The 27,821-nt window shown below is 37.0% G+C and overlaps 1 long non-coding RNA gene across 3 annotated transcripts in view; it reads left to right on the top strand.

Annotated features, from left to right (window-relative positions):
* Positions 1 to 27,821, top strand: part of LOC147580038 (uncharacterized) — a 107,979-nt gene that overhangs the window by 5,379 nt on the left and 74,779 nt on the right. For 2 of the 3 annotated variants that reach the window (XR_015252454.1, XR_015252453.1), the window contains exons 2-3: positions 7,259 to 7,329; positions 27,185 to 27,303. This is a non-coding gene — a long non-coding RNA (uncharacterized LOC147580038). Of the gene's footprint in view, positions 1 to 1,407; positions 1,519 to 7,258; positions 7,330 to 27,184; positions 27,304 to 27,821 lie in introns of all 3 variants that reach the window. The other variant, XR_015252455.1, reaches the window with a different exon arrangement.

The raw sequence follows: 27,821 nt of genomic DNA, 5'->3' as shown, positions 1-27,821 counted from the left end.
CTTTCTGACTTTTCTGTCTTTTATCCCGTCCATCAGCAAAGGTACTGTCCTCATAGACCATATGACCTTATCGCTCCAGAAACTGTCTTTGTGCTATTGAAGTTTATGGGGCAGAGTGGGGCCACTATGAGCCATATTCCTGAATATTCATAGTAACAAAAATAAGCTCAGGTACCAAAAAGCAAGTGTGTCATCTCGTTCATAAATCTAGTTTATGAAATGAAATTTAGGACACAGTAGGATATGGATGTATTAAAATAGCAGGAAACATTAAATCCATGCAGCAAGCAGAAGGGAAAATTATTGGCATAAGTAAATTCAAGATCAGAGACAGCTGGATATTGACATTGAGTTCAGTATTGAAACAGAGTCCTGTCCCCATTATGAGCAGGTGCTTTTGGTCTCTTCTTTAGTTGAAGAAATAATTTCATAATATTTGTTAAAATACAGATCTGTTTTTTAAAAAATTCAAAAATATACACAAGCATGGGGGAAAAAAAAAATCAATGATTCTATCTCTCAGAAATGATCCTTGTTACTGATGTTAGATCTTATTATTCCAGGCTTCTTCTGTACATGTTTGAATCTGAAACAAACTGATTTTTAAGTTGGTGTTTCTCTTTCCACTTAATGTTTTAACATTTTTCCATGTGATTAAATACTCTCCAACTACAGTAACACATTAATAGCCATATAGTATTCCATTAAGGAACACTGTGTTGCCTATTGTTGGATATTTAGGTTGCCTGGAGAACCCAATTAAGATGGTACTGAACTTATAGCAAGTTCTTTTTGAATACCAAAGCCTGTCCATCTGCACTCCTCGTGTGATGTTTTGTAGCTCTTAAAGCCTCTGGCTTTTGTGAGTTTAGTGACTTGAACTTTTCTATTGACTTCCATTTAGTTTTAAAGATATATTACACAAAACATCGCTTTTGTCTCCAGACTTGTCAAAATAATTGTATCTGCTTCAATTAACATTTTACTTCTACAATTCAGTATTGTGTACTTTGTATATATTTGTTTCTGCAACATCATCCTTAGAATAAGTGTATGAAATAATATGCACACATAAGAAGCACTGCACCAATTACTTCCACCTAATCCAAAGACAACTCTCATCTATTTATTGATTCATTCACCAAGTACTTATTGAGCACCTACTGTATAACTTCTATGCCATGAGCCATGGAAGAAATATTTAAGCATCTACACTGGGTATGTCTTTACTTCAAAGTCAAAGCCACTAGGAAATGTTTGTTTTTCCTATATTTTCCTCAAATATCAGAAGCAATACTTAATTTATGTTATAAAAAGATGTCACCCTACTTTTGAGTAGCATGTAGACCTTTTTCAGCTTGTTGACCAGTTAATTAATCATAAATTCTAACACATCTCTCTTGACAGAAATGTAATCTATACCAATTTTAGCCAAATCACCAGGATTTTCAGCAGTTCTATACTTCTGTGGCCCTTAGATAACGGCCAATAGATATGTTATGCAAGAGACTCATCTTGGTAAGTGTGATGGGCAGTTATAGTAACAAATTTTAAGGGTCCCATCACGTCCACATTAAGTTTTAGAACCTACCCATCAAGATCATCCAATATCTCTCTTGGCTATCCTCAAGCTAAACTATGTTCCTTTATCCCATCATTTCACTTTTTAAAATGTCTACCTTTACCTTATCATTTCTTCAGTGATTCAGCTCTAAACCTAAGACTTCACTGATTCTATCTCCCAGCCTTCGAACACCCTCCCAAACTCCCATCAAACTAAACAATGGCCCTTTTCTAGTGAATACTTCAAAGAACACTCAAAGCTGGCCTCTTTCTCAAAATCTTTCCTGACTGATTGGAAGATAAAGCAGCTTTCCAAAGAGTTCCATCTCAACAGCATGCCATTCCCCATGGAATGTGTATTTGGATATAGATAGTGTTGTTACATATGTATGAGAATATGTTTTACTTATTCACCTGCCTTTTTTCAGCCTGACTGCAAGCCCCTGAAGACTAAGAACATGTTTTCTCTCTATTCTGTAATGATCCCACCCCCACAGAGTTATACTGCTAAGTGTTGGTGCCACCTTTCTTCAAAGCATTTATCAATAATCAAAACATTTTAACTAGCTAGATCTTAGAATACAGATTTTTAGAAGTAGGAGACAATGTTAGAGGTTACCAACTCCATCACCTTCCTTTTCTTTTTAAAGCTCACATTTATTTAGGATCTATTACATGTCAGATACTATGCTAATCTCTTTATGTGAATTATCTCAGTCTTCACAAAAACTGATACGGTAGAAACTCTAAATATCTCCATTTTTGTGTGCATACCAAAACCCTCCTTACACCTTTTCACAATAAAGTACATATAAATGAAGGAATAGTAATAGCTTAACATAGGCTGAGAACTAGAATAAGATAGGAGAGGCACCAGGGAAGCAAAATTTAAGGAGGCTTGCTCTTTCAGAGTTGTAAAGCACCTCCTTAAATTTGAACCTCTACATACCTCTCTTGCCTCACCCTCGTCTCAGCCCTAGCCAAACCTTATTGTATGTCAGGTACTGCTCTAAGCATATTTATGTAGTTAATGTAACAATCTTATGAGATAAGTAGTATTATCCTCATTTACAAATGAGGAAATGGAGATGAAGTAATAATATGCCTAAGGTCTCACGGCTAGTAAGTAATAGGGATGGAATTCAAATCCAAGCATCCTGGTTGGAGATAGATAATTAAATGAATATTTGAAAGAAGGAATGGATGAATATTTAAAAAATTTTTTTTTAATGTTTATATTTATTTTTGAGACAGAGAGAGCACGCGTGCATGAGCGGGGGAGGGGCAGAGAGAGAGGGAGACAGAATCCGAAGCAGGCTGTCAGCACAGAGCCCCACGCTGGACTCGAACTCGTCAACCATGAGATCATACGTGAGCCAAAGTCAGACGTTCAACCGACTGAGCCACCCAGGCACCCCAGGAATGGATGACTATTAAGGCCACACTGAAAGTTTTAGGCAGAACTGAACCCAGAATCCTGATTTTCTGACTCTCAATCTAGTACAGTTCCCCCATACCTCTAAATATTAAACTTTCTTTGATGGCTTATCAAATTAAATGTGAGCAATTGTTGATTTTTCTCCAATTGAACAATTTTTTTAAAGCAGGTGATAAAGATATTTGAATCAAGCACATGTAAAAGATACCTGTCTATAATTTCTAACATTAATAGACATTTTTTTCTCCAAATTATTTAATCTCCATAGGTGGGTCAAAGTCAAATTTCCAAACTATTAGAAAAATTATGAACTATAACTATATGCTACCAGACTGCTCATTTTCTGCCAAAAATTGTAGATCTGAGTATCTTCTCAGATCCTTTCCTGGACCACTTTCTAGGTTGTTTCTCTGGTTCTGGTAATACTTTCGTGGATTCCATAACCCAGAACAATGGAGATTATCTTCATAAAAAGATCTAATACTTCACAGAATGTTAAGTTGTTGCTTTATCTTCCATAGAATATTTTTTCTCTGTCTTAAAGCCTTCTTCTCTTAGTAAGACCATCCCTTCCTTGCTTTTATGTTACCTTGGTAATTCTCACATTGCAGGAAGTTCCCTGATGATGAAGTTTATAATACTTGCTTCTCAACAAAAATCAGTGAGTCAGGTAAATACTACCATTTTGGTTACCATTGATATTAGCTTAGTTTTTTAATTTCTTAATCTTCAACTCTTAGAAATGAATTTGATTGGCCCAGATAATCTTTCTAGGCAGGCCCAAATCACCTATGTCTAGCTGCCTATGGGCTAATTCCGCTTAAATTAAAGATCCGTCTATAATCTAATCAGGCTACAGAGGTAAGGATCCATAGTAGGGGCAGAGACCCATAAAAGAGATATTGGCGGTTTAGGGAAGCTTCATATAAATGGAACAGATTGGAAAGTGAAATAAATAAGCAGAACAAGGAATTTTTTTTATACTTTGATATGTATTTCAGAAACAATTTGGAATAGGGTAGTCTCTGTGAATTAATTAGAAATAAATTGGTTTTTAAAAACTACTCAGTGAGTGTTATCCTCTAAATAAAGAACTAGAACAGTGGGAAAACTTGGAAAAATCAGGAAAATGTCATCAGGAAAATGTTGAAGAAGACTTCAGTAGCAGCAACTGTCATGAATGAGTTGGAACATGTGACCTGCCAGTCACTATTAACACCTAGATATGAACATATAAGACTGACTTCAGTCCCTAAAAGTACATCCAAGAAGTTCATGGACACACTTGATAATATTTCACAGTTGGAATGTCAACCATTTTATTTGAATGCATTTATGTCGGTTTCATGTCCTTTTAGAATAAAAGTTTCTGAAGACACTGCTTTGCTATTTAAGATTTGCCTTATGCAGCATCTAACCCCACACATCAATCCAGGCAATAAATAAATAGAACACTATAAAGTGTTGGGAAATAGAAATATTTTTATTTTTCATATTTATTTTTAAATTCATTTCTCCATTTCAGGGAAAAAATAATATAAGCCTGCATAGTAAAATGGAACCAGGCACCTGGGTGGCTCAGTTGATTAAGCATCCAACTTTGGCTGAGGCCATGATCTCCTGGTTTGTGAGTTTGAGCCCCACATCAGGTCCACACTGAAAATGCCTGAGATTCTCTCTCTCCCTCTCTCTTCCCTGCTTGTATGCACTCATTCTCTCTGTCTCAAAATAAATAAACTTAAAAAAAGAAATGGAACTGCTATAGATTTTGGAGCTAGACAGGACTGGGTTTTTTATAATGTATTTTTGAGAGAGAGAGAGAGAAAGAGTGAGAGAGAAAGAGCGCATGGGCAGTTTGGGGGGGGGGGACAGAGAAAGGGGGACAGAGGATCCAAATTGGGCTCTGCACTAACAGCAGCAAGCCTGATGTGGGACTCAAACTCACTAACTGTGAGATCATGACCTGAGCCGAGGTTGGATGCTCAACCAACTGAGCCACCCAGATGCCCCTAGACAGGACTGATTGTGAACAGTGCTTTAACCTGAATGATCTCATCTTATAAATTTTTATGAGGATTAACCATAGACTATGTAAAGAACGTACAATGTCAGCACTTGTTAATACGTGTAAAGTAACTTTTAGTATTTCATCATGTGTATTTATGGAGGAGAATCACAGTATAGAAACTACAACAGACTGATATATCTAAATGCAAATGTGGCCAACATAGACAAATCAAATATTGAGGAATTCTGTATCAATCAGGGTAGGCTAAATTAATGAATGAAAAACCTGGCAGTGTCTCAGCTTCATTTACTCAGGGACTAGGGCTGACAAAGATACTACCTTCTAACAGCTACCCCTTCTGCAACATGCAGACTCCTCAGTCACTAGCAGTGTAGGAAGGCACTAGAGGGTATCAACTGCTAAGCATATATCAGTATTAGAAATGATATGTTGGGGCGCCTGGGTGGCGCAGTCGGTTAAGCGTCCGACTTCAGCCAGGTCACGATCTCGCGGTCCGTGAGTTCGAGCCCCGCGTCGGGCTCTGGGCTGATGGCTCAGAGCCTGGAGCCTGTTTCTGATTCTGTGTCTCCCTCTCTCTCTGCCCCTCCCCCGTTCATGCTCTGTCTCTCTCTGTCCCAAAAATAAATAAAACGTTGGAAAAAAAAAAAGAAATGATATGTATTAGTTTTACCCACAACCAATTGCAAAAGGTAGTCAACATGGCCCCATCTAATTGCAAGGTCTTAGAGCAATGTAATCCTTTCATATGATTCAAGGAGAATCAGACATGGTGAACACTAGAAGACCCTACCAAAAGCATTTCCTTAGTTCAGAAGACTATCAAAAAGGAACCATATAATTGAGTTTATAATAAGGTTTTGTTTTTTAAGAAATGCATTTTATCTTCATGGTGACTTAGCATGCTATTTGGTCATTTTGGGTGTGGGGAAAAACCTTACAAATAATCATTGCTGGAGTTTCCCTGAGTATACCAAAATAAAAGAAGTTGCCACTGAGAAAGGAATTTTGTACAACAAAGTGTTAAATGAAATACTACCAGACAAAAAAAGGTAATACTCTTTTGCTGTCTAGCACCACACAAGATGCTAACTAAAAGAGTAAATAAAAACATTCAACATGCATTTAGCTTTCATAATTTACCTTCTGCAAGGTTGATTTAGAGTATGCAGAATATGCCACATTATTTAAGCTGTAAAAAGGAGCTGCTTTACACTACCTGCCATGTACAATTATAATAATCTGTCAGACAAATATAATTACAGAGTGTGATGTCTGTTTGAGTGTGAAGGCTTTGATTGTGTGGTATTGTCTGCTCTACACTGTGGCACAGCATAAACAATTGTACTCTATGGTAACTCTCAGCCAGGACTGATGCTCGCATCAGGAACGCCCCATCAAACAGCACAGATGGTTGAGTTTGGGCTGGATGTTTGTTTGTTTTTTCCCCAAACACTTTTCCAAGGCAAACTTGACCACAGTAAGCCTTCTGCAGTACAATGTGATAGGTCTCCAAGAAATTGGTAATAAAAGTGAGCAGGAATTGGAGACCAAGGCAGGATATGGTCAATTAACAAGTACCAAACATTTTAATGATAAAAAAGTAGGTTGTGAAAGGAATGCAAGGGTCACTTTAATGATTAAAAAACATAGGTGACACTCCATGGGTTTAAAAGATTAAGTTGATATTTTATAGAATAAATTGTTATTGTAATTTATTACTAGACTCTCACACCAGCTGACAAAATAGAAAAGTGTCTTTAATAATAGTATTAAAGAAATTGGAAGGGGGCGCCTGGGTGGCTCAGTCGGTTGAGCATCTGACTTTGGCTCAGGTCATGATCTCACAGGTTGGTGAGTTCCAGCTCCACATTGGGCTCTGTGCTGACAGCTTGGAGCCTGGAGTCTGCTTCAGATTCTGTGTCTCCCTCTCTCTGCCCTTGAACTCTCTCTCTCTCTCTCTCTCTCTCTCTCTCTGTGAAAAGTAAATAAACATTAAAAAAAGAAGAAGAAATTGGAGGTATGTTAGGCTTTAAATTAATTGTTTCCTTGCCATACCATGTATGCAGGTTGGATCAGGCTATTTTTTTCTTCCAAATTTTTATTTAAATTTTAATTGGTTATATAGTGTAATTTTGATTTCAGTAGAATTTAGTGATTCATCACTTACATATAACAGCCAATGCTCATCATAACAAGTGGGATCAGGGTATTTTTAATTTATTTTTCAGTTGATGATCTCATCACTGTGTCTGTGACTTTCAAACCAGAGATTCTGCTGTGGGACTTCTCTCTCGACAAGGTATACCTTTTGCTCTTTAAAATGAGACTTGCCTGGAAGGGATTTAAGAGGTATTCACTTAGCAAATTCTGCTCTGTTATAATTCGTGTGGTAAAGAAATTTTATATTATAATCCAAAACACTACACCTGAATAAATGGTCAGCCCAAAGTAACAATCTCGATTTAGCACCTTGTTTTCTTTTAAATTAAAAATATATAATGTTCTGATTATATCTGAACCAGCTCAGAAAGATCAAACAGCTTTTCATTGACAACACAACTTTCTCTTATCTCTGAAAGAACACTAATATTCTGTCTCTTCCAACCATATCTCTTCCAACTAATCCAGAGAGTAGTTCTTATACAGCTGATACCTTTATGCTAGAGATGTGAGTTTTCTGGATGAATTCACCATTGAGAAGAAATAGTATTTTTATGATGTTTCAGTGTTTCCGTCTTCCATTGTAGGTTCCAAGGACAATAGCAAATCTACCACAATATAACCACAGAATCATGAAATCTTTGCATTGGAAAGACCTCTACCTAAATAGAAATTATTACTTCATTCTTTAGACTTTAATGTACCCCATGTAGCTTTCTCTTATGGTTATTAAAAGGATAATATGCCTACTTATATTGGTCTACAGATCCTTAAGACCAGAAATTATTCTTTACTCCTCTTTGTCTCCCTAATGCTTAAAATAGGGCCTAGGGTAGCACGAATAGCTGAATTGATAGATGGATAGAAAAAAGAAAAAAATACTATATTGCAATAATGGATATTTGTTGGACCATCTCCAGTATCTACTCCCTCCCTTCCTTTCCAACAGTCCCAATTTCTGTTTGAGGATTCAAGTCATTTCAGAGAGGCTCTTATTATCTCCAACTCCAGGAGTAGAATATGTAATCTAGGTTAAACCAATTAGCACATTCCATCCATCTAACAAGTTTTTGGCTCTGCCTTGAGCACATGACCTAACTAAAGATTTTCATTCAGAGTGAATCTCAGAATTATTTCTGGGAAGGAAGAGACAAAGATGCCTTTTGCTGGATGCAAATGTGGAGGCATGCAGCCCTGGAGCTGATGGCAGCCACCTCAGGAGCATGAGGGCAAGTCTTAGAATAGAACCAACATTAAGAAAGGTATATGGAAGAGACAGAAAGAAACTGGAAGCCTCATTTGAACCTAATCTTATCTCTGGACTTTTCAGCTACAAAAAAAGAAACAAAGAGGAAAGAAAATTCCCTTCTTTTTCATGTTAGCTTAGGTCAGATTTTCTGTTTCTTACAACACAAAGCATCCTGATTCAATTGTAAATAATGCCATTGAACAGATGTGAGCTGAACAAGCACTATGTACTTCAGAAATATTGGCAAGCCCTAATGCAAACCATTCCACAAACAAACCACAAACCAAAAGTGATGAACACTCCTAATTTCCATTTCCCACTGAAAGAAATCAAGACTTCCTGAAGAAATGGTTAATTCCAGGTCTTGTGTAGGAAAGGTACAAGTTGAGACTGGGATATCTAGTTATGTCAAAAGGCAAGAAAGTTCTCAGAAGCTACTATGCTAAGCCAATTTGAAAAGGTTCCTATTAGCCAAAAGTGGGACAGCTTGAGCATCAAATAATAATAATCAGTATTACCATTATTATCATATATAAAATGAAATATAATAATATATTAACAGTACAATAATTTATAGCTATTATATTATTATAGTTAATTATTATTAATTATTGTTATAGATTTAAACTGATCACATATGTTAAAATCAATGCATTCATAGTGGTACTAAAGGAAATAAACCTCAATGATCAGAGAGAGTATTAGGAGACCACCTAAATAAAGAGAAACAAATATTTAATTTGACTTTCTTGTAAGAACTATGCCTCAGGGAAAAATAATAGTTGTTAAAGAAAAGTCTCTCACTATAGATATTTTCTAGCAAAGAAATGAAGAAAACTCCATGTTGCAAACCCTTAATGCAATAATAGATCTAGGCAATAAGATCAGTTGATGCTTACATCCCAAAAAATAAAAACCACACATTATGTGTTTCTTGATGGAAATACACTATACCACTTATGAAGTATTCTTGTCAAATAATCAAACCTGAATCATATCAAGCCTCTTAGTCTAACTACTATTCCACAGGAAATAAAAAAGAGATGCAATCAACAAAATCCAAAATGTGGGAAGCTCTACAGAAAAAATGACCAAATTTTTATAAATAAATTGCAAGGAAAAACAGAGATATAACTTACAGATTAAAAGATTCTTGGCGCACCTGGGTGGCTCAGTCAGTTGATATCTGATTCTTGATTTCAGCCCAGGTCATGATCTCAGTCTGTGGGTTCGAGCCCTGCATCAGACTCTGCACTGACAGTGTGGAGCCTGCTTGGGATTCTGTCTCCCTCTATCTCCGTCTCTCCCTAACTTGCACACACACTCTGTCTCTCAAAAACAAATAAAAAATTGTTTAAATAAAAAAATAAAAGATTCTTAAGAGACATAACAATCATTTGGTAATGTGCAGATCTTGCTGACATTCTGGTTTGAACAAACCAATCATAAAAAATAGGAGACAGATTATTTGTTTTTCAGGTGTGGAGTTTGGTGAGTTCTTTATAGATTTTGGATATTAGCCCTTTGTCTGATATGTCATTTGCAAATATCTTTTCCCATTCAGTCGGTTGCCTTTTAGTTTTGTTGATTGTTTCCTTTGCAGTGCAGAAGCTTTTTATCTTCATGAGGCCCCAATAGTTCATTTTTGCTTTTAATTCCCTTGCTTTGGAGATGTGTCAAATAAGAAATTGCTGCGGCTGAGGTCAGAGAGGTTTTTTCCTGCCTTCTCCTCTGGCGTTTTGATGGTTTCCTGTCAAATAATCCAGTGAAGAAATGGGCACATGACATGAATGAACACTTCTCTAAAGAAGACATCCAGATGGCCAACAGGCACATGAAAAGATGCTCAATGTCACTCCTCATCAGGGAAATACAAATCAAAACCACACTGAGATATCACCTCACACCAGTCAGAGTGTCTAAAATGAACAAATCAAGAGACTATAGATGCTGGAGAGGATGTGGAGAAACGGGAACCCTCTTGCACTATTGGTGGGAATGCAAACTGGTGCAGCCACTCTGGAAAACAGTGTGGAGGTACTTCAAAAAATTAAAAATAGATCTACCCTATGACCCAGCAATAGCACTGCTAAGAATTTACCCAAGGGATACAGGAGTGCTGATGCATAGGGGCCCTTGTACCCCAATGTTTATAGCAGCACTCTCAACAATAGCCAAATTATGGAAAGAGCCTAAATGTCCATCAGCTGATGAATGGATAAAGAAGTTGTGGTTTATATACACAATGGAATACTACTTGGCAATGAGAAAGAATGAAATATGGCCATTTGTAGCAACGTGAGTGGAACTGGAAGGTATTACGCTAAGTGAAATAAGTCATACAGAGAAAGACAGATACCATATGTTTTCACTCTTATGTAGATCCTGAGAAACTTAACAGAAGACCATGGTGGAGGGGAAGGGAGGAAAAAGGTTACAGAGAGGGAAGGAGGCAAACCGTAAGAGACTCTTAAAAACTGAGAATAAATTGAGGGTTGATGGGGTGTGGGAGGGAGGGGAAAGTGGGTGATGGGCATTGAGGAGGGCACCTGTTGTGATGAGCACTGGGTGTTGTGTGGAAATCAATTTGACAATAAATTTCATATTAAAAAAAATAGGAGACAGAGACATTGGGATGCGGACTGGATATTTGATGATAGTAAGGAATTATTATTTTTATTGGGATGATAATGTTATCATTTTTGTGATTTTTTTTAAATTTCTTATCTTTTATTCATACAGAAATAGTTATGGATGCAAAGACATGGTATCTTTAATACAACAGTAATAGAGGAGAGGGGAAGTAAAGGTAAAACAAGATTGACCATGAGTTCATTGTTGAAGTTGAGCAATAGGTATATGAGGGTTCATTATACTATTTCTTCTAATCTTGGGTAATATTTAAGATTTTCCACAATAAACTTTTAAAGTATATCGTTCCATTATCATTCAAAATCATATACACATGCCATCCTTTCTTGCTTTCACATAAACAGACTGTCATTCTTCAATCATGTTTTAATTTCTCTATGTTGTAATTTACCCACATACCTACCATAGTCTGTGATATCTGCATACCTTCTTCCCAGACAGTGGGCATTATCCCATACATGCACACTCATCCCCATGGAGGAATTATAAGAAACCCATCACTCTCCAAGCTCATGCACAAAGACTTCATTTTTATAGACATGATTTTCTTCCATTCATTTCCTTATACCTCTATTCTACTTTAATGGCACTGTTCATTCCAATTCCCATACCCCCCTTTAAAAATGAACCATACTCCCTAACTCATCCAGAAAGACCTATAGCCAGCACTAGGTTGAAAATTTCCAACATCTACATTTCTGTGAGCCTCTATACATAATCTGGCTCAGTGTAAACCTCTTAAGTGAAATGCTCTCCTGGAAATAAAACCTGCTCTCTGTGTTCTTCTATTTTATTTCAAACTCAATACAAAGCAATGGTCCCCAAAGAAAAGTAATGCTGGAGTTAGGTTCACACTATTTCCCTGAAATGTAATATGAGATTTAAACACAGATGATATGACTGGTTAATAAATGTCACCATTGAGTGGCTTTGTTCACCTAATAATATCATTCAGATCATTATAAACAAATTGAAGGGGTTCTTATGTGAAACAAACACGGCAGGACTTATTCCTGCGAAACACAAGACCAAGGCAGGGCAGCCAATCCTAATGGCCTTCAAGAAGGGGCAAAGCTGGCGTGCAGCTTTGTGGTATCCCGGGAGGATTTTATTTCCAAATATAAAATTCATGCCATGCTCACAGGCAGAACCTTAGAATAGTCATAATGATCTAATGGCAGCATTACTATGGAAGGCTGCTACTAATACTTTGAACCACTGCCGTTCTATACAGATCCAGGGATATGATTTCAAAGCTCATGTGGAATGAAGACTGCCCCAGCTGAAAGCAATCCACCTGAGTAAAAAAGAGAAGAAAGAAAAGAACAGGGCAGAATGCAACTGAAGCCCACAATTTGGGATTTCTAGGATGGGGAGGTCGGAGTTGGTTCTTTGATTATGGGGTTTCTTTTATTATTGTTGTAGTTTGAAGGAGTGGCAAAGAAAGAGAAAATGTCTCTAAATTGGAAGGCATTGCCTGACTCTGACTTTTTGAATTACCTCTAACTTAAAGATTATAATGTGTTTATTTCCTCATCTAAGAAGAGAAGGATAGTAATTGCTTCCCTCACCCTCATGCTCTTTTCCCTCTGCTGTCAAGGGAATAAGAGCTTATTGATGACAACTCCCTTGTGCTCAATCTTGCTTCACCACTGACAGCAAAAATAAAAGAAATAGCATATTAACTGCAAAAGAATTGGGAACCCCTATAAGTCCGACCTAATAAACATCCAAGAACTGTTGGGTCTGTCGCTTGACTTTTGGACAAAAATAGCTGTTGTTGTATTTCTAGAAATCAAGGGAAACATCAGATCCTTTGCAAACAAGAAAACTGCAAAACAGTCAAGTGCCTGTATTTATAGGTAACATTCACTGTTTCAAAGCTAACGCTGAAATTCTCATGGAAAGAGGTTCTGACAGAGCTAACAAGCCTGGAAAAAAAAAAAAAAATATATATATATATATATATATATATATATATATATAATTTTTAAATGCTGCTAAAACTTCCTTTCATTCCTTCAATAATTTACAGTTAGAATTCATAATTTTAGCAGTATTTCTCACATATAATGCCAAATTTGGAAACACCTGTTTAAAGTATATTGTAGTGTGTTTAAGACACATTGAGTCTTTGGAGAAAGGTGCTGTAGAAATCTAATAAATGAAAGCTCATTTTTGAAACTTTATAAAAATACACGCATTTGAATTCATTTTTAGCTAGACAATCTCCTTGGCAGGTAATATGTAGAGATCCCATATGCCTCAGATTTTAAGGCTGTGGAGTATGGAAAGAAAAAGGTCATGGCCTAAAGAAGTTCATTCTGAGTGGAATAGTTCTCAACAAAAATCCAAGAGGAATGCCAATTTTGGCCTTGAAAATGCATTCACTTATGCTATTTGGAATGTGAAAGAAATTTGAAATATATAAAAAGTAGAGTTATAAAGGGCAGCTGGATTCAACCACATGGCCAAATTTGAATCAGCAAACTGACATTCTCTGAGATAACACACATTATGTCCTTTAAAATTAAAAAAGGAAAACAAGAGCCAAGTATCATTACTCATTTGTTATTTTGTGAGCTAGTTCAACTCAAGAATACATAATTTTCTGGTTATAATGCAAACTAAGGAAGGATGAGAGCCAGATATAAACAATCTCCTCCTTCTGGAGTAAAATATACAGCTATCCAGGGATTCGACATGATTATGAAGACAGACACTTTGATTCTTGGATGCTATAGGACCTGGCCTGGCAACCTATAAGTTTATAATCAGAGAGGTAAAGATGAGTCTAAGAGATATAAAAAATGTAAATAAAATGCTTTGTAGTGAGCTAAAGTGGGTTGAGTTTATCATAACCAAAGTAGGGTGATGCAGAAGGTGCAGAAAAAGGTTTCACCAGAAAACCAGTGTAGTATCATCTTAGCTAAAATACGACATTTGAACTTTTACACAGAAGCATGAGTTTCTAGTGCATTAAGCTTTGGGATTATATATTGGACAAGTTCTTACCCTTATTTTTAATTTTTCTTTGATGATTTTGTTGACTATTATGTATTACCAATATATATATAGCATGTGATTAATATGTGTATTTTGCAGAGATCTTTTATTTAAGCCAACTAAATAATGTCATTCATACATAACTTCCAAATTTAGGACAAATAAAGAAATATTTTTTATGCTAATGTAATTTATTATATTGAAATTGCTCTGATCATTTAATTTCCCTGTTTGCTAGAGTTGGAAACAGTTTACATACCACACCATAAATGACTCGGTCTTCCAGTATCTTATTTTCTTATTCTAAAAGTGTAATATAAGATTGAGGGCAAAGTTGGGAAGATGACAGTAAGAGGACCCTAAGCTCACCTTGTCCCATGGATACAACTAGATAACACATCAGCATAAGTAACCCAGAAAATGACCCAAAGACTGGCAGAACAAACTCCACAACTAAAAATAGAGTGGGTAAGAAGGGCAGAGACTTGGGGCGGGGAGTGGGAGATCCAGGGGCATGGAGAAGGGAGAGAAATAGATTATAAAACTGAAGAATCCACATGGGGAAGATGAACCCCCTATAACATTTTGCTTTGAAAGTGAGAGGGGCTGAATTTCGTGAGTTCTTACAACCAACAGGACTTAAAGCCTGAGATTTTAGAAGTCAGTGGACTCAGATCTGGAAGAGCCCAGAGGGTGAGAGGAAGCAGAGTCCCCACCCTTAAAGAGACAGCACAACAGTCTGAGGAGATAAAGCCTAGAAGCAGCAGTTTGAAAAATACCTGGGACATACAGAAGGGAGAGGAGTTGACTCATTTTGGAGCACATCATGGAGTGGCAGGAACTGCTGAGGAACTTCTCAAGGAACAAAGGAACTGGCTGACACCATCTTCCTTCCCCATCTCCTAGCATAAACACATGGCCAACTGCAGGAGCCACCTCTATGCCAGCATTCACTATCTAACTTTCTACATCAAGCCTCACCCCCTCACACTTTGGTGGATCCACTCTTCCCAGTCACTTTTGCCTCAGTCCCAGTGCTGTGGTCCTCCTCCCCCAGAAGACCTGTGCAAACCTTGCCAACACCTTGTCTCCTGACCTGCATGCTTCGTGAAGCCTCAGTCCTCGTGGTGGGGGGGCAGCTGACACTGCTGAAGCCTGAGTCACACCTTGTTAAAATTGCATGCTCCACCCCATCTGGAGACCAAACACTTTGCCACAACAGGCAAAGAGAGCCTCTGCATGCAGCTGGACTGAACGAAAATTTGATCAGGACGATGACCTATGCATGCAACACACATAGGAGACACCCCTTGAAGTACCAGCTTCTGAGGAACATGGTATACCACACTGCAGGGCACTACAGGACCTCTTCTTCATAAGGCCATTGCTTTTAAGAGCCGGAGACATAGCTGACTTTCTTAACACAGAGAAACAGACACAGAGAGACAAAATGAAAAGACAAAGGAATATGTCCCAAATGAAAGAACAGGACAGAACCACAGCAAGAGACTCAGCAAAAAGGATATAGTAATATGCCTAATGGAGAATTTAAAGTAATGATTATAAAACTACTCCCTGGACTTGAGAAAAGAGTGGAGGATATCAGTGAAATCCTTAACAAAAAGATAAAAAAGAACCAATCACAGATGAAGAACACAATAAATGAAATTTAAAAAATATACTATATGGAATACAGTGACCCCAAGACCAGTAATGGAAAGTAATCAAGCTGGGCAGGTGAAAAAAAATTATCAAGATATGAATAGACTTAGGGAAGTCAGTGACCATCAGCATTATAGGGATCCCAGAAGAAGAAGACAAGTAAAAGGGGGGCAGAAATTTTATATGAAGAAATAATAGCTGAAAATTTCCCTAATCTGCAGAAGGAAACAGATATCCAGATCTAGGAAGAATAGAGATCCCTAAACAAAATCAAGCCAACAAGATCCACACCAATACACATATTAATTGAAATGGCAAAAAGTAGTAATAAAGAATTTTAAAGCAGCATGAGAAAAGAAGACAGTTACATACAAGGGAAACCCCATAAGTCTCTTAACGGATTTTCAGCAGAAACTTTGTAGGCCAAAAGGGACTGGAATGATCTATTCAAAGTACAAAGGAAAATATCTACAGGTAATAATATTCTATTTAGCAAGGCTATCATTCAGAATAGAAGGAGAGTTAAAAAGTTTCTCAGACAAATAAAAGCTAAAGGAGTTTATGACCACTAAACCAGCCTTCCAAGAAATGTTAAAGGGAACTCTGAGTGGAAATAAAAGACCATAAATACGAGTAAGCAAAGCAGTAAAAATAAATATATCTATAAAAATCAGTCAAGGGATTCACAAAGTAAAAGGATACAAAATATGACACAATATACCCTAAATACGGGGTTGAGGTGAGAGGAATAAAGAATGGGTTCAAACTTAAATGACTATCAATTTACTATAGACTGCTATGTGCATAAGATGTTATATCCAAACCTAATGGTAACCACAAATCAAAAACCAGTAATAGATATGCAAAAAATAAAGAAAAAGGAACCCAATATATCACTAAATAAAGCCAGCAAACTATGAGAGAGTAAAAGCATAAAGGCTCAGAGAAGAACTACAAAAATAACCACAATATGAGTAACAAAATGTCAATAAATACATACCTATCAGTAATTACTTTGAATGTAAATAGATTAGACATTTCAATCAAAAGACATAGGGCAACAGAATAGATTAAAAAACAAGACCCATCTGTATACTGCCTACAAAAGACTAATTTCAGACCTAGGAACGCAGGTAGATTGAAAGTAAGGGGATGGAGAAACATTTATAATGCAAACGGATGTTTAAAGAAAGCTGGGTAGCAATACTTATATTGGACAAAATAGACTTTAAAACAAAGACCATAACAAGAGACAAAGAAGGACACTATATAAAGGGGACAATCCAACAAGAAGATCTAACAATTGTAAATATTTATGCACCCAAGCTAAAAGTACCCAAATACATAAACCAGTTAATAACAAACATAAAGAAACCAATTGATGGTAATGCAATAATAGTAGGGGCTTTAACACCCTACTTACATCAATGGACAGATCATCCAAACAGAAAATCAATAAGAAAACAGTGGTTTTTGAATGACACACTGGACAAGATGGACTCAACAGATATATTCAGAACATTCCATTCTAAGACAGTGAAATACACATTCTTTTCAAGTACACACAGAACATGCTTCAGAAAGTATCACATTATTAGACCACGAAAGAAGTCTCAACAAATTCAAAAGGATCAAAATCATATCATGCATCCTTTCTGACCACAACACTATGAAACTACAAATCAATGACAAGAAAAAATCTGGAAGAGCACAAATACATGGAGGCTAAATAATATGCTACTAAACAATAAATGCATCAACAAGAAATCAGAGAAGAAATCAAAAATTGCATGGAAACAAATGAAAATAAAAACACAATGGTCCAAAAATCTTTGGGATGCAGCAAAAGCAGTTCTAAGAGAGAAGTTTACAGCAATACAGGCTTACCTCAAGAAATAAGAAAAATCTCAAAAAAACTAACCTTTTTAATCTAAGAAGGCTAGAAAATAGGAATGAACAAAACCTAAAGCCAGCAGAAGGAAGGAAATAATAATAAACATTAGAGCATAAATAAATGATATAGAAACTGAAAAACAATAGAACAGATCAATAAAAACAGAGGCTGGTTCTTTCAAAAGATAAACAAAATTGATAAAGCTCTAGCCAGGCTCATCAAAAAAAGAGAGAGAGAGGACTCAAAATCAGAAATGAAAGAGAAGAAATAGCAACTGACACAACAGAAATACAAATGATAGGAAGAGAATATTATGAAAAATTATATGCCAACAAATTGGACAAAGTCCTAGAAACATATACCCTACAAAAACTGAAACTGGTAGAAATAGAAAATCTGAACAAATTACCAGTAATGAAATTGAATCAGTAATCAAAAAACTCCCAATAAACCAAGATCCAGGACCAGACAGCATCACAGGGAAATTCTACCAAACATTTAAAGAAGGATTAATACTTATTCTTCTCAAACTTTTCCAAAAAATAGAAGAGGAAAGAAAACTTCCAAATTCATTCTATGAGGCCAGCATTACCCTGATACCAAAACCAGATAAAGACACCACAAAAAAAGAACTACAGGCCAATATCTCTGATGAACATAGATGCAAAAATCCTCAAAAAAATATTGGCAAACCAAATCCAACAATACATTGAAAAAATCATTCACTATCAAGTGGTAATTATTTCTGGGTTGCAAGGGTGGTTCAGTACTTGCAAATCAATCAACATAATACAACACATCATTCAGAGAAAGAATAAAAACCATGTGATCATTTGCCAAAGCATTTGACAAAGCACAACATCCATTCATGATTAAAAAAAAAAAAAACAAAACACCTCAACAAAGTAGACTTAGAAGGAATATACCTCAACATAATAAAGGCCTTATATGAAAACCTACAGCTAATATCATAATAAATGAGGAAAAACTAAGAACTTTTCCCCTAAAGCCAGGAACAAGACAAGGATGTCCACTCTCATCACTGTTATTCAACACAGTACTGGAAGTCCTAGCCACAATAATTAGACAACAAAAAAGATTTAAAAGGCATCCATATTGGTAAGAAAGAAGTAAAGCTTTCACTATTTACAGATGTCATGATACTATAAACAGAAAATTTGAAAAACTCCACCAAAAAACTACTAGAACTGATAAATGAATTCAGTAAAGTCACAGAATATAAAATCAATGTACAGAAATCCATTGAATTTCTATACATTAATAATGAAGCAGCAGAAAGAGAAATGAAGAAAACAGTCCCGTTTACAGTTGTACCAAAAATAATAAAATACCCCAGAAAGTAAATCTCCCAGAAAATAAAATGACAAAGAAATGTGTAATAGGAAATAAATGAAAAAAAATTAGAGGCCTGATCCAAGAGGTCTGTATCTAAGTTCAAAAAGAAAGAACAGGGATGCCTGAGTGGCTCAGTTGGGTAAGCTTCTGACTTCGGCTTGGGTCATGATCTCACAGCTCGTGGGTTTGAGCCCCATGTAGGGCTCTTGCTGACACCTCAGAGCCTGCCTGCTTTGGATTCTGTGTGTCTCTCTCTCTGCCCCTCTCCCGCTTACACACTGTCTCTGTCTCTCAAAAATACAGAAAACATTTTAAAAATTAAATAAAAAAAAAGAACAGAGAAAATAGTAGAGTAGAATTGCAAAAAACAAGAAATTTTTTCCAAATTGAAGTCTAAAGGTGGAAAACAGCAAAATGAATAACAACAAAAAAACTCACATGAAAGCACATTATCCTGAAATTTCAGAACAATGTGAATATTAATGCTACTGAAAACAATAACTTTATTAGAAAAGAAACACAATCATGATTTTCTAGTTGACTAATTATGGCATCTGACTGGAAGAGACAACATAGATCTGCCAGAAAGTTTGCTTTGCATCAGCTCAGGGGTTAATACTGCCACAGGTGTCTATACATTGCAACTTCCTGTCCTCTCTTACTAGCTGGTAGTCAACTGTCCTGATTAACTAGACAACATAGTGAGTCAGCTGATGTTTGATATTCAGCATTTTAGGAGTATCAATGTATGATGTATGAAAGCATGAGTCATATGCTAGATGACTGTTGTATGGAAGTTGAAGATGGTCTGTAATAATAACACTAACATTTATTGAATTCTTACTATGTTCCAAGTGTTTTCCTTGCTTTATCACTGAAAGTGAACCTTATCTATCATCAACTCCACTTTACAGATAAAGAAATTGAACTTTAAAGAGACCAGGCAACTTTCCCAGGTTGCTAGGCCTCGGATTAGAATGCAGGCAGTGTAGTTTCAAAGTCTGTGCTCTTGACTGCTGTTCTCTTCTACCTAAATACATACTTAGAGAAATACTGAAAGGGATAGAAATTTGGGAAATCAGGGTGGAAAGAAATCTCCTCTGGTGGAGGTTGTAGTAGAATGAAGTGAACTAATGCCAGACTGCAGGAGTCAGGAGGGATAGGAGGCAGATTTGTCAAAATTGAGAACTGGTGTGATTTTGTTAATGATTCATTTAACTTATGGAGAGATGCTGATAAGCTTCTTTACTGAAGAAGGCAAGAACATCGGCATCAAAATGGATCTTCTGAGACTCTCCCTTCATCCCTTCTGTGTCTTTTTACTACCATTTCTTTCACTTCTCATTCACTTTAATCACCAGGCTTCCCATTACAAGCAGAGAAATCCAAGCCTGGCTTCTCTTCTTTGAACTTTTCTTCACTTCCATTTGCCCACAGCAGTCTTGGCAACTAGGCGCAGTGATGGCAACCTGAAGGCAAGGAGGACCTGGTTCCCCCTCCCACCCCCGGCCTCATTAAATATGGTACAGTTCCTACCAAGAGGGCTGGGGGTGGAGGCTGTGTGGGCAAAAGACACAGCTTCCAAATGTTCCTGTAAATATTCATAAAAACATGTCAGTGTTGCTAAACCCACAGCAAATGATAATCATCCGTCCCCCTACACCCTGAATCCTTTTGCTGTTAATCCTTTTGTCTGCCTTGAAATCTTACCCACAATTGTTTTTTCCTCTATCCTTCTGCATTTGAATTGCTGCTAGCAACCCCAGCCTTTGCAACCCTTCATGAAAGTCTGTGGTACCCTTTTAAAAACAGTAGTCCTCTGTTGCCAGCAAGAGATGTAAATGACATACGCCATCCTAGGGATGTTGCTTCGTCTCATCTCAATTCCTTGCTCTTGGGGAACACAGCAATTATTCTGCCCAGGAACTGATGGGGATTTCTGAACAACCTGGCACATCTAAAACATTTTTCTGACTCATTGAGCTGGCATATACTGCTAGATCAGCACTGGCCCTGCTCCACACAGCCTGTCACCAACAGTGGGTGTTGTTGTAAGCACTAGTTTTGATTGTGGCAAGATGGGCTCTGTGACTCTCCTCTTGTTCTGTTGAGTTCAGAAAAGGCATCTGGACTCCATTCACATTACATTTGACAAGAGTCCAAAACCTAAATGAATGTTGCTAATAAAGAACTGTAAGGAAAAAACATGTTGAGAACTACTGAGTGTATTCAACACATATCAAGCTTAGAGCAGGGGGGATAGGGAGGAGAATAAATGCACTGGGTTAGGATCACCAACTGGAGGGCAAGCGCTCTGGGCTCTGTTCCTGGCTCCATCCAAGAACTGTGCCTCAGACTGCCTGCTTTAAATTGAGAGTGCTCAAAAGTGCTTTATGATGCAGAAGAGACTACATGTAACCTTGCATATGTTTAACTCTGCTGTTGGTCAACTAAGTTTCAAATGAGCTAGTATTAATTGAACAACCACTCTGTGCCTAAGTCAATGGCTGCCAAGGGGTGGCTTTAGCCTCTGCGTAATCTTTACTGGCTCCTTCTCTCCAAATTCTTTGATCTGGATAACTGGCATGTCCTCTGTCTTTTATATTTACATTTACATTTACATTTAAACTTGGCCTATGCCCAGGTCCCTTTTATCTTACACTGGCATATTTCTTGTGTTTCAAACTCTATCTTGGTCCCAGAAGACTTAACCAGCACAGAAGAATTTATTTCTAAATTGGTCAGAGTAGGCTGAAAAATTTTAATACATGTAAACTTAAACTGTATGTCAATAAACCCCCCATTGAACAATGATTATTTTCTGTCTAAATATGAATTATCTGCAAACTATACATAACCAGAGTAAATGAGGAAACTTTTGAAAGAATATCTTAAGTTTTATGAGGGTTGCCTAGATGATTCAGTTGGTTGAGCATCGGACTCTTGTTTTCAGCTCAGTTCATGACCCAGGGTCTTGGGGTCAAGCCCCATGGGATTCTCTCTCTCCTCTACCGCTCTGCCCTGCTCATGCCTGTGTGTGTGCGCTCTCTCTCTCTCTCTCTCTCTCTCTCAAAAAAAAAAAAAAAAAAAGAATATCGTAAGTTTTAGGATAATTATTAAATTCCTCTTTCAGATAACATTTAGCTAAAATAAAATAAAATGATGGATTCTAGATAACCTTAGATAATCCTGGTAAAAATTATATGATCTATATATGAAACATTGCTTGTCTTTATGTTATCTAATATAGAGGCAATATGCCTGGCTCATTAAAAAGTGCTTTCACATTCACTGTTATTCAACGTAGTATTGGAAATGCTAGCCTCAGAAATCAGACAACATAAAGAAATAAAAGGCATCCAAATCAACAAAGAAGAAGTCAAACTTTCACTTTCACAGATGACATGATACTCTATGTGCAGACGACATGATACTCTACATGGGAAATCCAAAAGACTCCACCAAAAACCTGCTAGAACTGATCCATGAATTTAGCAAAGTTTCAGGATATAAAATCAATGCACAGAAATCTGTTGCATTTCTATACACAAATAATAAAGCAGCAGAAAGAGAAATCAAGGAATTGATCCCATTTACAACTGCACCAAAACCCATAAAATACCTAGGAATAAACCTAACCAAAGAGGTGAAAAATCTTTTTAAATTTTTTTTTTCAACGTTTATTTATTTTTGGGACAGAGAGAGACAGAGCATGAACGGGGCAGGGGCAGAGAGAGAGAGAGACACAGAATTGGAAACAGGCTCCAGGCTCTGAGCCATCAGCCCAGAGCCCGACGCGGGGCTCGAACTCACGGACCGCGAGATCGTGACCTGGCTGAAGTCGGACGCTTAACCGACTGCGCCACCCAGGCGCCCCGAGGTGAAAAATCTATACACTGAAAACTATAGAAGGCTTATGAAAGAAATTGAAGAAGACACCAAAAAATGGAAAAACATTCCATGCTCATAGATTCAAAGCACAGTGTTAAAATGTCTATACTACCCAAAGCAATCTACATATTCAATGCAATCCCTATCAAAGTAACACAAGCATTCTTCACAGAACTAGAACAAATAATTCTAAAAATTGTATGGTACCAAAAAAACCCTGAATAGCCAAAGCAATCCTGAAAAAGAAAACCAAACCTGGAGGCATCACAATTCTGGACTTCAAGCTATATTACAAAGCTGTAATCATCAAGACAGTATGGTACTGGCACAAAAACAGACACTCAGATCAATGGAACAGAATAGAGAACCCAGAAATGGAACCACAAACATATGGCCAACTAACCTTTGACAAAGCAGGAAAGAATATGCAATGGAATAAAGACAATCTCTTCAGCAAATGGTGTTGGGAAAACTGGACAAGTGACATGCTGAAGAATGAACCTGGACCACTTTCTTACACCATACACAAAAATAAACTCAAATTGGATGAAAGACCTAAACATAAGACAGGAAACCATCAAAATCCTAGAGGAGAAAACAGGCAACAACCTCTTTAACCTCAGCCACAGAACTTCTTACTCAACATGTCTCCAGAGGCAAGAGAAACAAAAGCAAAAATAAACTTACCAAGATAAAAAGACCTCATCAAGATGAAAATCTTCTGCACAGTGAAGGAAACAATCGGCAAAACTAAAAGGCAACTGGCAAAATGGGAGAAGATATTTGCAAATGGCATATCATATAAAGGGTTAGTATCCAAAATCTGTAAAGAACTCACCAAACTCCACACCCAAAAAACAAATAATCCAGTGAAGAAATGGGCAAAAGACATGAATAGACACTCTTCCAAAGAAGACATCCAGATGGCTAACAGACACATGAAAAAATGCTCAACATCACTCATCGTCAGGGAAATATAAATCAAAACCACAATGAGATATCACCTCACACCTGTCAAAATGGCTAACATAACAACTCAGGCAACAACAGATTGTGGCAAGGATACAAAGAAAGAGGAACCCTTTTGCACTGCTGGTGGGAATGCAAACTGGTGCAGCCACTCTGGAAAACAGTACGGAGGTTCCTCAAAAACTTAAAAATAGAACTACCTACAACCCAGCAATTGTACTATTAGATATTTATCCAAAGGATACAAAAATGCTGATTCGAAGAGACACATGCACCCCAATGTTTATAGTAGCACTATCAACAATAGCCAAAGTATGGAAAGAGCCCAAAGGTCCATAGGCAGATGAATGGATAAAGATGTGGTATATACAGATATACAATGGAATATTACTCAGAAATCAAAAAGAATGAAATCTTGCCATTTGCAACAATGTGGATGGAACTAGAGGATATTATGCTAAGTGAAATTAGTAAGGGAAAGACAAGTATCATATGGCTTCACTCATATGTGGAATTTAACATACAACACAGATGAACATAAGGGAAGGGAAGCAAAAATAATATAAAAACAGGGAGGGAGAAAAGACATAAGAGACTCGTAAAGAGAATAAACTGAGGGTTGCTGGAGGGGTTTTGGGTAAGGGGATGGGATAAATGGGCAAGGGGCATTAAAGAGGAGACTTGTTGGGATGAGCACTGGGTGTTATATGTAACTGATGAATCATTAAAATCTATTGCTGAAATCATTATTACACTATATGTTAACTAACTTGGATGTAAATTTTAAAAAACAATAATAATAAAAGTGGCATCACATGAATAAGAAGCAAATATTCCCAATGAATATTTTAACTGCTTTGTTCAGAGAAATTTTCTCTATCTAAATTTTTGCAGAAATATTATGATGCAGGCAAGGTATCTATATGTTAAGACTGTTTAGTTTTAGCTCATGACTCTAAGACTTTAATCAGTTCAGTTTAAAGACTAGGAAAAGTAAATAAAAGCTATAAATTATCTAATGTTGCTGTTGGTGGATTATTTCATAGTAGATAACCATGTCAACAGCTTGTCTACTCCACAGGTGAAACACTGGGCCAGGAATTTAGAGTTGTAATTTGTCAAGCAAACATCTAGTATACAGTGTTGATGGAACATATAATAAAGTATTAATAATGCCCATATTATTTTGGGGTAGTAGAAGACTGCCCTTTTTGAGTATGGAATGTCTATACTTGGATCTAGCCATGTATAAGCACATCTGAACAAGTAAGGATTGGAACACAGCATTCATAACATAACGACGTTCAAATATCTCTATAGGTAAAAAGTCTTCATAAAATTGGAAAAATATATTGGCTGACTTAAAGGGGGGAATAGTAATGAGTACAGTTGCATATGTGGTAAGTTCCAGGCACTGGTGAAGCAGTCAAGCATCAAGGACCCTGAAGTAGCTAGAAAGGTAAAATTATAGGGTTGAGGGATAGATTTGGGATTCAGCTACTGAAACCATATGAGTTGTGCTCCTAGAGAAGGAGCATACACAGGAGAGAACAGGGGTCCAAGGCCTGAAGCTTGTGGGACTCTTGTGACTACAAGTCAGGAAGGGAAGTTGACAGAAATGTGGAGACAAGTCAGAGAAGATGATAATTGAAGAATGAATCTCATATTTGGATTAAAGCAAATCACTCATTTAGATAATCAGCTATTAAACCAATATTTAGAGTGCTTATTTGTACCTGCACTGGTGCCAGGAGCTGGAGATATAAAGATAGAAGGATGCATGTCTTGCTTTTTAGTGTTGGAATAGAAAACTAAGCAATATTATATAAGATGATAATTGTTTCTATTATGAGATACTCACAAATTACATGGAACTTTTCAGGGATGTCTTCTTCAACCCTCAATTCCCTCCCAGTTAACCAAATTTCCTCTCTCCATCACAGCCAAATTTTGACATTTGCTGTTTCCATTTCTATACTTCTTATTCCTCAACTCACTCTAGGGTAGCTCTTGCAGCCACCACTCCCCCAAAGTTGCTTTCAAGTGTCCCTGCTAAATTCCAAGGTAATCTTCAGTCCTTATATGCTTGACCTCTTGTCAGAATTTGATATCCTTAATCATTCTTTCTTTTTAAAATACTTTCTTTCTTTGGCTTTGCAAGGCAACACATTCTCTCTCACCTTATTGGCCAGTTCTTTGAAGAACTTCCTCTACACCATAAATATCGGGGATCCCTAGAGCTCTATCTTCTTTTTTTTAAGTTTAGTTATTTATTTTTTAGAGAGGCGGGGAGGGGCAGAGAGACAGAGAGAGAATCCCAAGCAGGCTCTGTCATTGCAGAGCCCAATGTGGGGCTCAAACCCACAAACCACAAGATCATGACCTAAGCAGAAATCAAAAGTCAGATGCTTAACCTACAGAGCCACCCAGGCGCCCCTCTCTTCTTATTATGTGTACCCAAATTAGTTCCTCACCATACTCATCATACTTCATGTTATTTCATTGTCTTTCCTAACACTGTAAACTTTGGGAGGCCAGGATTATGTCCCTGCTCTATTTCCAATGCTAGCCCCATGTATGACATGAAGTTTGTGGTTAATAAATATTGACTAAATGAATAGTGACTAACTCTGAGAATCCTTTAAAAGTCATATTTGAATTGAGACTTAAAATAGTAGGAATATCAAGAAAGTAGATGGTAAATGATTAGAGACATTTGTGGAGTTTTGAACAGATGAGTGATATACCAAGATTTGAAAGTTGGATCACTCCAGTGGCAGTGTGGGAATAGATGGGAGAAGAGGATTCAGGACAACTGATATTGCAGTAGTTATAGTAAAGAGGCCAATGGCTATAGAGATAAAGGAAAGGGTAAATGAATGGTTCAAAACATAATTAGGAGGTTGAACCAATAAGCCTTAAAGATGAATTGGCTACAGGAAGTGACAGAGAGGAATCTTGGATGCCTTGGATTCCTTCACTAGCATAGGACACATAGGAGAAAAGAAATTGGGGAGAAAAGATTAGGACCCAGTGAGATCTAGGTTTTTAAGTGTTCAATTATGGGTGCAAAAGTTAGAATACATTATAAAGTCTAGGAGTTCAGGAACCATGTCAGTTTAATCACATAGTTCATCCTAATGTTGGTGCTTGAAAAATTCCTTTGATGGTATTGATGGAATACCACATTGCCAATACTGCATTGCAGTTCCATCTAGGGGATCCCCCTTCTACAAAGACGTGTGTTTATTTACTCATCCCAGTGGGGCTTTATGACTAGGTTGCCCTTTAGATGAACATTATCTATTTTTGCAGATGCTGTTTCAAAATTGATTAGTTCTCCAACCCGCCCACTGAAATCATCCAACCTATTGAAGAAGCAGAATGGGATGTGGATTATAGGGTTTCAGATAACACCAAGTCCCTTGTGAAAGGTATGTTATTTCATTGCTTTGTTCTGCTTTTGGAAGAGTGTAGCTGTGTTTTCTTTTCTCCAACTGTATAGGTCACAGCAATTTTTTTTTCCACCGGGAATTACAAGCTATAAGGAAGATTTCCAGAGTAGAATCACAGTCTCACACAAATGCTAAATACAACTAATCAGGGCCTGGAAGGTACACAGAGGGTAATTAGTAGGTTATATTTGGGTCAGTACTAAGGTCATTTATGAGATACTACAAGAAAAAGACTGTTTGCCTTTCTGTAGAGAAAAATGGAAATACATTCATTTTGTGCACTGTAATATATGCATTAAAATGGGTTAAAGGCATTTTTGGTAATTTCACATGTATATGTATCTCTGTATGTAAGATGATTTTAAAGCACAAACTGAAACGTTGTACTCTATTCATAATGAGAGTATTAAAATTGGTAACAAGGAATTGCATAAGTTTGTCCACTATGCTATAACTAGTGTCAGAATTGACAAAAGGGGATGTTCATTCTTAACATA

The sequence above is a fragment of the Puma concolor genome, chromosome B3 (genome assembly GCF_028749965.1).
Source record: "Puma concolor isolate L17-30 chromosome B3, mPumCon1.1.hap2, whole genome shotgun sequence".
NCBI classification, from domain to species: domain Eukaryota; kingdom Metazoa; phylum Chordata; class Mammalia; order Carnivora; family Felidae; genus Puma; species Puma concolor.
The sequence above is the reverse complement of the archived record's forward strand: the minus strand, read 5'-3'. Positions and strand labels throughout refer to the sequence as shown.